Here is a 15,015-nt window from a genome sequence, read left to right on the forward strand (position 1 = left end):
TGGTACACATTTACACCTATAGCAAAAAGAAAGCAAGCCAGTGTTCACATAATTGTGAGATGTTAAAAAATTTCCTCTAAAGTAAGGAGTAAAATGAGGCAAATAATGCATGTTGTGATATAAAATTCAAACATTACAGAAAAATATAATGAAAGTTGAAAGCCTCTTCCTCCATAATACACACTCTTGAAATAACCAATATGAATAGCTTGATGCGTTTTTTCTCTGAATTTATTTTCCTAAGCAAATACTGCAATTTATGATGTATTTTTGGATGGATCACAAAATGGGATCAAAGACTAGCTGATACATTTACTGTTGTTTAGTCACTCAGTCATGTGACCCATGGACTGTAGCTCACCAGGCTTCTCTGTCCATGGGATTTCCCAGGCAAGAATACTGGAGTGGATTGCTGTTTCTTTCTCCATGGGATCTTCCTGACCCAGGGACTATACCCACATCTCCTGCATTGGCAGGCGGATTCTTTATCACTGAGACACCTGAGAAGCCCTAGTCAATATATTTAGATAGGTGTATAAAGTAACATGGACTTCCTTGGTAGCTCAGCTGGTAAAGAATCCTCCTGCAATGCAGGAGATATGGGTCTGGTCCCCTGGATCAGGAAGATCCCCTGGAGGAGGGCATGGCAACCCACCCCAGTGTTCTTGCCTGGAGAATCTGCATGGACAGAGGAGCCTGGCATGCTACAGTCCATGGGGTCACAAAGAGTTGGACATAACTGAGTGACTAAGCACAGCACATCAAGTAACACAGCAATTTTAACTGAGGACACAAACTTGTAATTTACAGATGTTTCAGTGATCTATTGATGTGTACAAACTACCCCAAGACTCAGTGGCCTAGGACAACAACCATTTCATTTGTTCAAAATTCTGCCGATTGTGGTGGCTCCTCCCTTTCTCCACACCCTCCCTCCACCTGCAACCATGTGTGTCTCTCTCCCTGGCCTTTCCATGTGATCTCTCCAACAGATGAACCAGATTCTTACAAGATGGGTGTGAGCTCTCAAATACATGAAAGTAGAATCTTCTAGGCTTCCTTAAATCTTGGCCCAGTGTCACTTCCCCTATAGTCTATTGATTAAAAGCAGCTCATAACTTAGAGCTGATTCACGTTATTGTACAGCAGAAACCAACACAACATTGTAATGCAATTAACCTCCAATTAAAAATAAATTTAAAAAAAAGAAAGTAAAATGGACTAATTTCCAAATGAATCTTTAGCAAAACATTTATGTGTTTAAGTTACAGTTTTTAATGGCTGTCTGGGGAGGCCTTACAAACAGCTGTGAAAAGAAGAGAAGCGAAAAGCAAAGGAGAAAAGGAAAGATATAAGCATCTGAATGCAGAGTTCCAAAGAATAGCAAGAAGAGATAAGAAAGCCTTCTTCAGCGATCAATGCAAAGAAATAGAGGAAAACAACAGAATGGGAAAGACTAGAGATCTCTTCAAGAAAATGAGAGATACCAAAGCAACATTTCATGCAAAGATGGGCTCGATAAAGAACAGAAATGGTATGGACCTAACAGATGCAGAAGATATTAAGAAGAGATGGCAAGAATACACAGAAGAACTGTACAAAAAAGATCTTCATGACCCAGATAATCATGATGGTGTGATCACTGACCTAGAGCCAGACATCATGGAATGTGAAGTCAAGTGGGCCTTAGAAAGCATCACTTTCTAACAAAGCTAGTGGAGGTGATAGAATTCCAGTTGAGCTATTCAAATCCTGAAAGATGATGCTATGAAAGTGCTGCACTCTATATACCAGCAAATTTGGAAAACTCAGCAGTGGCCACAGGACTGGAAAAGGTCAGTTTTCATTCCATTCCCAAAGAAAGGCAATGCCAAAGAATGCTCAAACTACCGTACAATTGCACTCATCTCACACGCTAGTAAAGTAATGCTTAAAATTCTCCAAGCCAGGCTTCAGCAATATGTGAACGGTGAACTTCCCAATGTTCAAGCTGGTTTTAGAAAAGGCAGAGGAACCAGAGATCAAATTGCCAACATCCGCTGGATCATGGAAAAAGCAAGAGAGTTCCAGAAAAACATCCATTTTGCTTTATTGACTATGCCAAAGCCTTTGACTGTGTGGTTCACAATAAACTGGAAAATTCTGAAAGAAATGGGAATACCAGACCACCTGATCTGCCTCTTGAGAAATTTGTATGCAGGTCAGGAAGCAACAGTTAGAACTGGACATGGAACAACAGACTGGTTCCCAATAGGAAAAGGAGTACGTCAAGGCTGTATATTGTCACCCTGTTTATTTAACTTATATGCAGAGTACATCATGAGAAACACTGGATTGGAAGAAACACAAGCTGGAATCAAGATTGCCGGGAGAATTATCAGTAACCTCAGATATGCAGCTGACACCACCCTTATGGCAGAAAGTGAAGAGGAACTCAAAAGCCTCTTGATGAAAGTGAAAGTGAAAAGTGAAAAAGTTGGCTTAAAGCTCAACATTCAGAAAACGAAGATCATGGCATCTGGTCCCATCACTTCATGGGAAGTAGATGGGGAAACAGTGGAAACAGTGTCAGACTTTATTTTTCTGGGCTCCAAAATCACTACAGATGGTGACTGCAGCCATGAAATTAAAAGACGCTTACTCCTTGGAAGGAAAGTTATGACCAACCTAGATAGCATATTCAAAAGCAGAGACGTTACTTTGCCAACAAAGGCTCGTCTAGTCAAGGCTATGGTTTTTCCAGTAGTCATGTATGGATGTGAGAGTTGGACTGTGAAGAAGGCTGAGCGCCGAAGAATTGATGCTTTTAAACTGTGGTGTTGGAGAAGACTCTTGAGAGTCCCTTGGACTGCAAGGAGGTCCAACCAGTCCATTCTAAAGGAGATCAGCCCTGGGATTTCTTTGGAAGGAATGATGCTAAAGCTGAAACTCCAGTACTTTGGCCGCCTCACATGAAGAGTTGACTCATTGGAAAAGACTCTGATGCTGGGAGGGATTGGGGGCAGGAGGAGAAGGGGACGCCAGAGGATGAGATGGCTGGATGGCATCACTGACTTGATGGACATGAGTCTGAGTGAACTCTAGGAGTTGGTGATGGACAGGGAGGCCTGGCGTGCTGCGATTCATGGGGTCACAAAGAGTTGGACACGACTGAGCAACTGATCTGATCTGATCTGGTATCTCTGTTTGGGACCTAATTATTGCTTTATTAATTTATAGCATTTTGGTATTTTATAAACATGTTTCCCTACATTCACAGTATTTATATGTCAATAAAGATAAAAAGCATCAAAAACAAACAAACAAACAAACAAAACAGATCACAGGCCTTGCCCAGAATCAAGGGCAATGGACTGACTACACAAGTGTGTAAATACTGGAAGGTATGGTTTATAGGGACCATGATTTAACAGATGACAATTACATGACATGACTTTAGTTACAGACAACCCAAAAGAATCAACTTAAAAGTGATTAGGAACAATAGGGGAGTTCAGTCAAATTATTGGTAATAGGACAGATAAACCAATTAAATACCTAAAACAGTGTTACAAAGTTTAATGACATCAAAGATGGTATCTGTAATACCTCTGATAATTTATTTCATGAGTATTTATTTAGCCACTACCACATAGTGAGTATTATACTAGGCCCTGTCTTTACAGAGGTACACAGAATAGACACAGATTTAACCATCGTGAGGCTTATAGTCTAGAGAAGAACATACATTAAGCAAAGTCCCTGATATAGGAACTTATATCCTATATCAAGTCCTGGATATAGGAAAGAACTTAGTGCATTAATGTATTATTGCTGTGATGAATGCTGTGTAACAATCCCAAAATCTTAGTGGCTTGAAACAGCAAATTGTTCTGCTCAAGGGTATTCAGGTTGCTTAGGACAAAACAATTTTAGTGTAAGGGATGGGCTCAGATCTGCTGCACTTGTCTCTCAATCTGCGACCAGCAGCTAATCACAGTGTACTGTTCTGTCAACTTGCAGGGGGACAAGCCAAACCATGCCCTCACTTAAAGCCTCTGTTTGCATCATATACTTGCATTCCATTGGCCAAAGTGAATCACATGGCAAGTCCAATATCAATGGGACAAAGTTATATAATTCTCTTACATGGATGAAGTGAAGAATTAGAAATAATAATATATCAACCACAATCAATAATTTGAAGAACTGCAGTTAGTCCAATGGCTCAGAAGCAGAGTGGTGGGATATCTGGCCAAAGAGCTGGTTAGGGACCAGATCATTTAGGACTTTGTTGGTCTTGCTAAAGACATTGAATTGCAGTAAGTGCAATGCAAAGCCATTGTAGATTTTTAAGCATGAGAGTGATATGATGAGTTTACCTTTAAAAAAGTGCTGCCATGAAAAGAATGGATTGGAGGAAGAAAGGAGAGGACATGGAGAAAGCAGTTTTGAAGTCATTGAAATGAGTAAAGATGGTGGCGGGGCTTGGACAAAGAGAGTGATAGTGTAAAGAGAAGTCAGCAGGTTTGTGATATATTTTAGAAATAGAATGGTTAGACTTGGTCATGAGTTGGATGTGAGGTTGAGGGAGACTCAGATGCCTGACAGTTGCAACAGGTGAATACACGTGCCTTAATTAGCACTGGGGATGACCTGGTGAAGGAACAGATTTCAGGAGGTAGATTAAAAGTTTAGTTTGGGATATACCTGTTTCCATATACTTGTGAGACAATGCTCATAAAATATCTACAGATAAACTTAACAAGCAATGTGAAGGATCCATATGAATAAAACTATAAACCTCTATTGAGGGCCATAAAAGAAGAGATTTGAATTAATGGAGTGTCAAACCTTGCACTTGGATAGGAAGACTCAAAATTGTAAAGATGTCAATTTTCACTAAAGAAATCTATAAATTCAATGCAACTTCAATCAGAATTTCAATAGTGTTTTTTCTTGAAACTTGTGGCAATTACCAGGAACATTCTCTAAAAGAAGTGTAATGAGAAATAACCTGTTCCATCATGTATTAAAATACATTATAAAGCAATAAAATTTATAACAGCAATATATAGACAAGAGAAATAGATTGATAGCTCTATGGCATTGACTGAAGTATGGAAATATAGATCTAAGAACAGATGAAGATTTAGTATATTATGAGGATAGCATTTCCAAGTGGGGGAGAAAAGTCATATTATTCAAAGAAAACCTTAAAGACAACTGGATAGGTATTTAGAGGGAAAAAAATAAAGCAGCATTCGCAAAACTCTCCTTCTCTTTTTATCTGCTATGTGCTATTCCATAGTTTCCATATAGCATAGTTTAGTAAGTTATATTCATATTGATGTACTTTTAGGTTTTCTTCTTTTTTTGTTATAAACAATAGTATGAAAAGAAAATTTTTATATTTTCTCTTTGGACAAATGTACAAATGTGTGAATCCTCCTCTAGGATAGATTCCAAGATGTGAAACTGATGGACTGCTATTTCCCTTTGAAATCTTAAACTACACTCCATCAGAAGTGGGCAAGAAAACAAAGCCAAAATGAACCTACATATAAAACAGATGTATCAAGTTAATAAAAAATGAAAGCAGAAACAAATGAAACAAGAAAAAAAAAAACAAACAAACAGTTGAGATGATCAGGAAAACCCAAAGCTAGATTTTTTGAAAGACTGAAAAAACCACACAAACTTTCTGAAAGTATGATCACGGCAAAGAGAGAGAACACACACAGTGTTAGGAAAGATGCAGGATGGATACAGGGGAGGTTTTTAAAATTAGGAGACTACTTTGTATAGCAGCTTTACAGAAGTCAGGAGGTGAGATAAAAACTGCATGTAACAAAAATTGTCATTAACATTTTTTTTTGTAAGTTGTGCTCATATTGGAGACAGATATGCTTTTGCAAAAATCTAATATTTTTCCTCACTTTTGAATCTCATCCCTGCTTATTTGATTAGTGGCCAACTTATATGAAAAACGCCTTTGGACTTCCCTGTTGGTCCAGTGGTTAAGAACTCACCTGCCAATGCAGAGAACATGGGTTTGATCTCTGGTCCAGGAAGATTCCACATGCTGCAAAGCAACTAAGCCCATGAGCCACAACTGCTGAAGCCTGCTGCTTAGAGCCCGTGCTCCCCAATAAGTGAAGCCACTACAGTGAGAAACCTGCATGTGGCACCTAGAGAGTACTTCCCACTTGCTACAACCAGAGAAAGCCTGTGCATAGCAACAAAGAACCAGTGTAACCAAAAATAAGTAAATAACTTAAAAAAATACCTTTAACCTGTAGAATCATGCTTGGAGTGGGGAAATACTCAAATGTAGAAACAGACTGGCTGCATGAACAGTAGAGTCACATCATTATCAGGTGAGGCATAGCCTCTATAATTAGAATAACCAGAGGTATTGTCCACACAGTTTAAACTATCAGGCTCCCTCTTTTCTTTAAAAAATAAAAAAATTGGGGCATGTATAGTTGAATTCACATATGTTGAATGCATGTTTGATATGATTCAACTATATAACTATATATCTTTATATCAACTATTCAACTATATAACTATTCAACTATATAACTTTATATCAACTCATTTGAAAACATAGATGAATGGGCTAAAAATCTCGGGGAAAAATATAAATTCTCAAAAATTGGCCCAAGAAGACCAACAGAAACACCCACTAAAATAGAAAAGATAGTTAGAGGTCCATCTACCAACCAGCTCTCCCTCCTTATCATCTTGGACACAAGTCCTTTGTAGTTATATAGGCAAGTTCTGGGGCTTCCCTGATGGCTCAGCAGGTAAGGAATCCACTTGCAATGCAGGAAATGCAGGGGACACGGGTTTAATCCTTGGGTTGGGAATTCCGATCCCCTGGAGGAGGGCATCACAAGCCACTTCAGTATTCTCACCTGGAGAATCCCATGGACAGAGGAACCTGGTGGGCTACAGTTCATGGGGTTGCAAAGAGTAGCTCAGCTGGTAAAGAATCCACCTGCAATGAAGGAGATCTGGGTTTAATTCCTGGGTTGGGAAGATCCCCTGGAGAAGGGAAAGGCTACCCACTCCAGTATTCTGGCCTGGAGAATTCCATGGACTGTATAGTCCATGGGGTCACAAAGGTGAATCCGACATGACTGAGTGACTTTCACACAAAGTGACTTGGGCTCCAAAATCACTGAAAATGGTGACTGCAGCCATGAAATTAAAAGATGCTTGCTTCTTGGAAAAAAAAGCTATGGCCAACCTAGACAGCATATTAAAAAGCAGAGACATTACTTTGCCTACAAAGGTCCATCTAATCAAAGCTATGCTTTTTCCAGTAGTCATGTACGGATGTGAGAGTTGGACCATAAAGAAGGCTGAGCACCAAAGAATTGATGCTTTTGAACTGTGGTGTTGGAGAAGACTCTTGAGAGTCCCTTGGACTGCAAAGAGATCAAATCAGTCAATCCTAAAGGAAATCAACCCTGAATATTCACTGGAAGGATTCATGCTGAATCTGAAGCTCCAAAACTTTGGCCACCTGATGCGAAGAACTGACTCATTGGAAAACACCTTGATGCTGAGAAATATTGAAGACAGGAAGAGAAAGGGATGACAGAGGATGATGAGATGGTTGGATGGCATCACCAACTCAGTGGACATGAGTTTGAGCAAGCTCCGGGGGTTGGTGATGGACAGGGAGGTCTGGCGTGCTGCAGTCCATGGGGTTGCAAAGAGTCAGACACACCTGAGTGACTGAAATGACTGAAAGTGACTGAGCACACAGGCAAGTTCTGCCAAGTGTCAGGGAAGAGCTCACTGACATATTTTAGAACATAGAAGAAATATGGGGACCCTCCAATCTTATTTTGTAAGGCTATCCTATCAAGACAAGAAAATGCAATTATGGGCTGATATCACTTATGAATATAGAGGTAAAAACTATAAAAAATAAACTAGAAAATTGAATCTAATGGTATATTTTAAAAGTTCATCTTGATTAACCAAGATTTATTTGAGAAATTCAAGTTTGGGGATGAATGTTACTATCAATATAACTTACTGTATGTACTGATTAGAGGAGAAAATCATTCATTGGATACTGGGAAGACATTTGCTAAAATGCAACATCTTTTCATGATCAAAAACTCTAGAAATAGAAGGAATATTCACATAAGTATACAGGAAATATACTTAATGGTGAATCTTTAGAAACATTGTCATTAAGCAACACATGGATGCCTGCTTTAGCTACTGATAATTACAATTCTAGTGAGAACCTGGCCAATGCAATATGAGAGAGAGAAATATTGGACATGAATATAGAATTTATAGAATGGTATTATTAGAAACACGAAAACACTGTCTCTCCATCTCCCTTGCTGTCAGTAACACTTAAAAGAGCACATAAAAAAATACTAGATTTATTCTTCTATCAGTTAAATGTAAGGATTATCTCTACAAAGATACATATACATTATGGTGAACTAATGCAGTTTGTTTAACCAGGTCCTCACTGATGAATTTTGGGTTTCTTTTGTTTCTTTACTATTGTATCTGAGGGATGCATTTCCAGATTTTTGCATTGCTAGATTAAAAACAGCCCAGATGTCTTTCAACAGGTAAATGAATAAGCCAATGGTGGTTTGCTTTGCATTCCAAACCAAGGCACATATCAGCAATAAAAAAGGATATTGGTACACATTACATCTTGGATGTAACTAAGGAATTATGTTGAATGAAAAGAGCCAATCCTAAAAGACTACATAATGTATCATTCCCTTTACAGACAGATTAGTGATTACAGTGGTTTAGGGATGGGATGGGGGTAGGGTGGGTAGAGGGTGGGAGGTAGGTGGGAGTGGTTATAAAAAGGCAAAGGGGGAAAAAAGCTGGTTAATACTACAAATATCATCAAATCTAAGAAACTTGAATATTATTTTTATTCATACAAAAGCAGAGAGGGGTTTCCCTGATGGTCCTGGGACTGGGACTCTGTGCTCCCAGTGCTGGGGCCCAAGTTTGATCCCTGATTAGAGAACTGGATCCCACATGCTGCAACTAAGACCCGGCCCAGCCAAATAAATAAATATTTTTTGAAAAAGCAAAGATAAAAATTCTTTTGGTGACGGAGCTGTTCATTGTTTTGACTGTGGTGGTGGATATATGAACCTGAATGTGGTAAAATTTTATAGGACTAAATACACACACATATATACATGCGTATATATACACTAAATATATATAGACTAAATACACACGCAAATAAGTACAAGTGGGAAATCTGTATAAGATGAATGGATGGAGTCTTTGTCAATATCTTAACTGCGATATTGTACTATGTAGCTTTTCAAAGTGTTATCAATGGGGAAACCGAATAGAGATTACATAGGATCTCTGTGTACTATTTCTTTATTTCTTTGGCTGCACCGTGTCTTAGTTGTGACATGAGTGATCTTTCAGTTGTGACATACAAACTCTTAATTGTGGCATGTAGAATCTAGTTCCCTGATCAGGGATCGAACCTGAGCCCCTTGAATTGGGAGCACAGAGTCTTAGCCACTGGACCATCAGGGAAGTCCCTGTGTACTATTTCTTACAGCTATAATTTACAATATTATTACAACTATTATTTCTTAAAATTATCTCAAAATATAAATAAAATTTTAAAAAATCACTTCAAGTTAAAGAAGGTATATATACTCTTCAATTTTTATATTTTTCTTGTATTGCCCTCCTGAGGTGCTGCTTCAGTGTGTACTCCTAACCACAAAGCATGTGAAATTTCCTTTGTTGTTGTTCAGTCACTAAGTTGTGTCCGACTATGTGGTCCCATGGACCTTGTCCTTCCCTGTCTCCCCGAGTTTGCCCAAATTCTGCTTGGTGGGTTCTATTTTTACTCTCCCATTAAAGATGTGAAAACTGAAGCTTAAGAAAGACTTAGCCATTTGCTTAAAGTCAGAATCCAGGCTTAAACCCAAGCTCTTTGGTGCTTAAGGCTATGCTCTTATCATTCTATTAAATTGTCACTCTGCTTGGTTAAAATAGCATTATTTTAAATTATTATACATTATTAAATTAACATTATCTACATGCTATTTATAAGAGAAAAGCCAAGGCAAAAATATATACATAAAATCTGAAAATAAAGGGTTGGAAATGATAACAAAAATGAAAGGAGACAGGGACCATACTATTAATATCTGGGTTACGTGATGCACACAAAGCAACTTTGAAAACAGTGCATATGATATAATTCTGTTTATGTCAACAAAAATTAACGTGTGTGTTGATGATGTGGAATTAGTGGTGGCATGTAGTGGGTATGCATATAGATTGTTGAAGTTATTGTATGGTGTTATTTTATTTGTGTAATTAAAAATGATTTTTTAAAAAATATAAGGAACAAACATGATTCCTGATCTTTAGGAGTTAATATGTTTAGCTAGGGAATAGGTAGGGGCCCAACTGTTTGTAATGTAAACCAAAAGAGAAACTAGGAAGAGAGGTTATGTGCCTTGTAGGATGAATACAAAACTAAGCCTTAAAAGTGGCGATAAACTGAGGTGTCATCAAGCACTTTCTCCCATCAAATGGTTTGATAATTCTCCCTTCCCATTGAGGATTGAGAAAGGGGGAGATCAGGAGGCAATATACAAAAAGGACAGTGTCAGCCACGTGTCTCTGTTTCAAAACAAAGAGATGTTTTTGATCAGAAAGAAAAATGAAAAAACAAAAACAGCTCAACTTCTCTTGTTTCATCCAAACTTGGTTGTCCATCCCTTCACAGTTACCAAGACAACAGCAGCGCTCCTCCTTCTTTTGGATCTGTTTCCAAGCTGAGAACAATAAATATAAAAGATCAGAAAGAGGGAAAAGCAACGAGTCATTCAAGGCATTCGAATTATTCACCCTGGAGAAGAGAATGCTAGGAGGTGCCAATTATATTGTTTTGGTCTATTAAAGGTTACTACGATGTAAGTAGTTTTCTGCTGGGGCCCAAGATAAAGTCAGATTTAACTAGAAGGAATAGCTTTAGGGGAAAAGTTCCTGGTAGAAAGTTCTGTGGGGCTGCTTTTCCTCTTTCAAAGTAGATTTATGGGGAGGCACTGGAATCTTGTATACTGCAGTGGTTGTCATCATTTTGAAAAATTCTTGATTGGTAAAAACACCATACCACAACAACAGCACACACCGGCCACACAGTACTTCGGTTCAGTTCAGTTCAGTTGCTCAGTCGTGTCCGACTCCTTGCGACCCCATGAATCTCAGCACGCCAGGTCTCCCTGTCCATCACCAACTCCCGGAGTTCACTCAGACTCATGTCCATCGAGTCAGTGATGCCATCCAGCCATCTCATCCTCTGTCGTCCCCTTCTCCTCCTGTCCCCAATCCCTCCCAGCATCAGAGTCTTTTCCAATGAGTCAACTCTTCGCATGAGGTGGCCAAAGTACTGGAGTTTCAGCTTTAGCATCATTCCTTCCAAAGAAATCCCAGGGCTGATCTCCTTCAGAATGGACTGGTTGGATCTCCTTGCAGTCCAAGGGACTCTCAAGAGTCTTCTCCAACACCACAGTTCAAAAGCATCAATTCTTCGGTGCTCAGCTTTCTGCACAGTCCAACTCTCACATCCATGCATGACCACTGGAAAAACCATAGCCTTGACTAGACGGACCTTTGTTGACAAAGTAATGTCTCTGCTTCTGAATATGCTGTTGAGGTTGGTCATAACTTTCCTTCCAAGGAGTAAGCATCTTTTAATTTCATGGCTGCAATCACCATCTGCAGTGATTTTTGAGCCCCCCAAAATAAAGTGTGACACTGTTTCCACTGTTTCCCCATCTTTTCCCCATGAAGTGATTACTCTGTGAGTTTTTATATTTAAGTATAAAATACCACTCAGAGTTTTATGTTTATTATCTCGATTAATACTTGAGACAGTCCTAGAGGAAGAGACCATTATTATTCCCATTTTATTGACAAGAAAACAGAAAGAAGAGGGAGGGGATATATGTATACATATAGCTGATTCACATTGTTGTACATCAGAAGCTAACACAACATTGTAAAACAATTATACTCCAATTTAAAAATTAATAAAAAAAAAACAGAGAGTTGGAGAACTTAGCAACTTGCCTGAGGTCACACAGTTGATGAATGGCAGAGTCGGTATCTGAATGCAGGAAATATATTCTTAACCCGGAATGGTTTCTCATGATAGATAATTTCTCTCTTGAAATCCAATTCTGTTGGGCTCTTGGAAGGAATCCTGTAAAGTCCTTGCAGACTTAGGTTCTAATCTTACTTATTCATTCATTGAGTCATTTGTTAATAACTATTTATTGAATGCCTACTATACGCAATCCCTAGGTAGGCACTGGGGATGCAGAGGAGAGCAGGATGGACCACGGTCTCTCATGGCTTATAGTCTAGGAAAATACCGCAGACCAAACAAATGAATATGATGATTTCAAGTCCTAGTAAATGCTATGAAGGAAACAAACTGGGCAATGATATATGGAATATAGGGTGGAGAGTGGAAGACAGGCTGCTTTAGGAAGGTCGATTGGGGAAGACCTTTCTAAGGAGGTGATGATTTGAGTTGAGATCTGGGTGATAGGAAGGAGCCATGTGCAGACCTGGGAGAAGAACCTTTCAGCCAGAGGGGCAGCAAATATACATTTGGGAACAAGTTTAAAGGTCGGACAGTGGGGTTAGAACATAGTGAACCAGGGTAGGCTAGGCATTGGAGCCTGGAGGGGTAGCTATAGATGAGCTTGGTTTGAAAGGCAAGGCCACCACGTGGGGTTGTGGATCTGCTACTGTTATCTAGAAGGTGGAGGCCATGAATGCTGCAAAGCCTTTTACCATGTACAGGACAGCCCCCACCAAAAGAACTGTTGTGTTATTGTTATTCAGTCTGTAAGTCATATCTGACTCTTTGCACCCCCGTGGACTGCAGCACACCAGGCTCCTCATGTCCTTCACCAAATCCCAGAGTTTGCTCAAATTCACATCCATCGAGTCACTGATACTATCTAACCATCTCATCCTCTGCTTCCCCCTTTTCCTTTCCCTTCCATCTTTCCCAGCAAAAGAATCATCCTCCCCTAAGCGTCCAAAGTGTCAAGGTTGAGAAACCTTGATCTCTGTATATAAACCCTGACCTCTATATACAAGGGGCCATGAGTTTTAGCAAACTCCAGGAGATAGTGAAGGACAGGGAAGACTGGAATGCTGCAGTCCCTGGGGTCTCAAAGTGTTGGACACGACTGAGTGACTGTGCAACACGACCCAGTTACTCATCTCACCAAAATTTCTCCTCAGAGCACCACTGTAAAAACAAATAAGAGATGAAGAGATGATTGGTCTTATTTTGCAGAAACCAGATTATGCTGCATGAGAACTAACATTCCTCAGGAGCCAGAGTGAATCAGTTATTGAATAATTGCCTGGGAGCCTCCCAAGATCTAAGTCTGGGATCTCCCCAGCAGTTGAGGGAGATTAATAGAACTATTAATAAAATCACACCATGCTAAGGAAGGGGGCTATTTGAGCCTCCAAGGAGTGGCTGGGACCTTGGAAGATTATAACTCATGATGTTCACCAGTTTCTTCCCCGGTTGCCCTGAGACTGGTGTATGTCTCATTCCAGGTTCACGCTGGTCTGGCGTTACTGACAAACTTTGGAAAGGGCTGACATAGGTAAAATGCTTTGTTTTAAATATGTAGCTGTTTTCTTGGTATCTCTCCACAGGCTGGAAAAGGACTCATTCTTTTGAGGTAATCCGGAGCCAAATGAACTGAAACTTTTTTCAGAAGGAGGAGATGTGATGGTATGAGAGCAAAAGAAGACCGAAAGTAAAATTCCTTTTGTTTGATTTGATGGTGTGGGTGAGCAGCCTTGGGAACAGTGAACACACCTCCTCCTCTTGTTTGTGTGAGTGACTTTCCCGACTGAGACACAGTAACACCCAGAGGAAATCATCTAACTGTTATTGGTAATTAAATGGAGAATGTCAAGTCTCCCAGAGGACCATTGCTCATTGGAGAAGTGGAGAGCCATTTCTGTTTGCAGTTACTTACTGGTGGAAAATAAAATGAGCCCTGTTTTGATGAAGTGTCCTGGTGCTAGTGAAACATTCCATGAAGGGCATTGTCTCCAAGACTTACTGAATCCATTCTACTGAACCATAAAGCTAAGTTAAAAAAAAAAATCTTGACAGTTTATAGGGGAGAGAGAATGAGAGAGAGAGAGAGATTAACATGGACAAATAATTTTTCAAAGGCTTGCCATATGCCAAGTTTGGTTATATGGATGCAATGGTGAAACAAGGGGTCTTGGGCAATGACTTTGGATGTCTGAGCCATGCAGTTTCTGTCGTGTGCCCATGCTCAGTTGCTAAGTCGTGTCTGACTCTTGCGACCCATGGACTGTAGCCTGCCAGGCTCCTCTGTCCATGGGATTCTCCAGGCAAGAACCCTGGAGTGGGTTGCCATTTCCTCCTTCAGGGGGTTTTCTTGACCCAGGGATCAAACTCATATCTCCCGTGTCTCCTGCATTGCAGGCAGATTCTTTACTGCTGAGTTACCTAGGAAGCTCACAGTTTCTGTTACAACTACTCAGTTCTGTTGTCATAATGTCAACTTAAAGAAAAACACATAACATAATAATTGTGAATTTAAGTTTTTATTCATGATCTTACTGAGTACCACAGCCTGGGAGACAACTCTGAAGGACTGCTCTGAAGAGAGAAAGGAGAAGCTAGTTTATATGTGTTGTTGTTTTTTTTTGCTGAGAAATACATGCAGTCAAAAGTATTGTTGTTCAGTTGCTAAGTCGTGTCTGACTCTGCAACCCCATGAACTGCAGGACACCAGGCTTCCCCGTCCTTCCTTATCTCCCTGAGTTTGCTCAAACTCATGTCCATTGAGGCCATGATGCCATCCAACCATCTCATCCTCTGTCACCCCTTCTCTTGCCCTCAATCTTTCCCAGCATCAGGGTCTTTTCTAATGAGTCAGCTCTTTGCATCAGGTG

At 39.8% G+C, this 15,015-nt stretch overlaps 1 long non-coding RNA gene across 1 annotated transcript in view; it reads left to right on the top strand.

The window, feature by feature from the left end:
- LOC139179721 (uncharacterized) overlaps window positions 1-14,090 on the top strand; it is a 60,384-nt gene extending 46,294 nt beyond the window's left edge. The window contains exon 4 of the long non-coding RNA XR_011564052.1: window positions 13,732-14,090. This is a non-coding gene — a long non-coding RNA (uncharacterized lncRNA). The remainder of the gene's footprint in view (window positions 1-13,731) is intronic.
- The last annotated feature ends 925 nt before the right edge of the window (window positions 14,091-15,015 follow it).

Source organism: Bos indicus, chromosome 25 (genome assembly GCF_029378745.1).
Source record: "Bos indicus isolate NIAB-ARS_2022 breed Sahiwal x Tharparkar chromosome 25, NIAB-ARS_B.indTharparkar_mat_pri_1.0, whole genome shotgun sequence".
Classification (NCBI taxonomy): Eukaryota; Metazoa; Chordata; class Mammalia; order Artiodactyla; family Bovidae; genus Bos; species Bos indicus.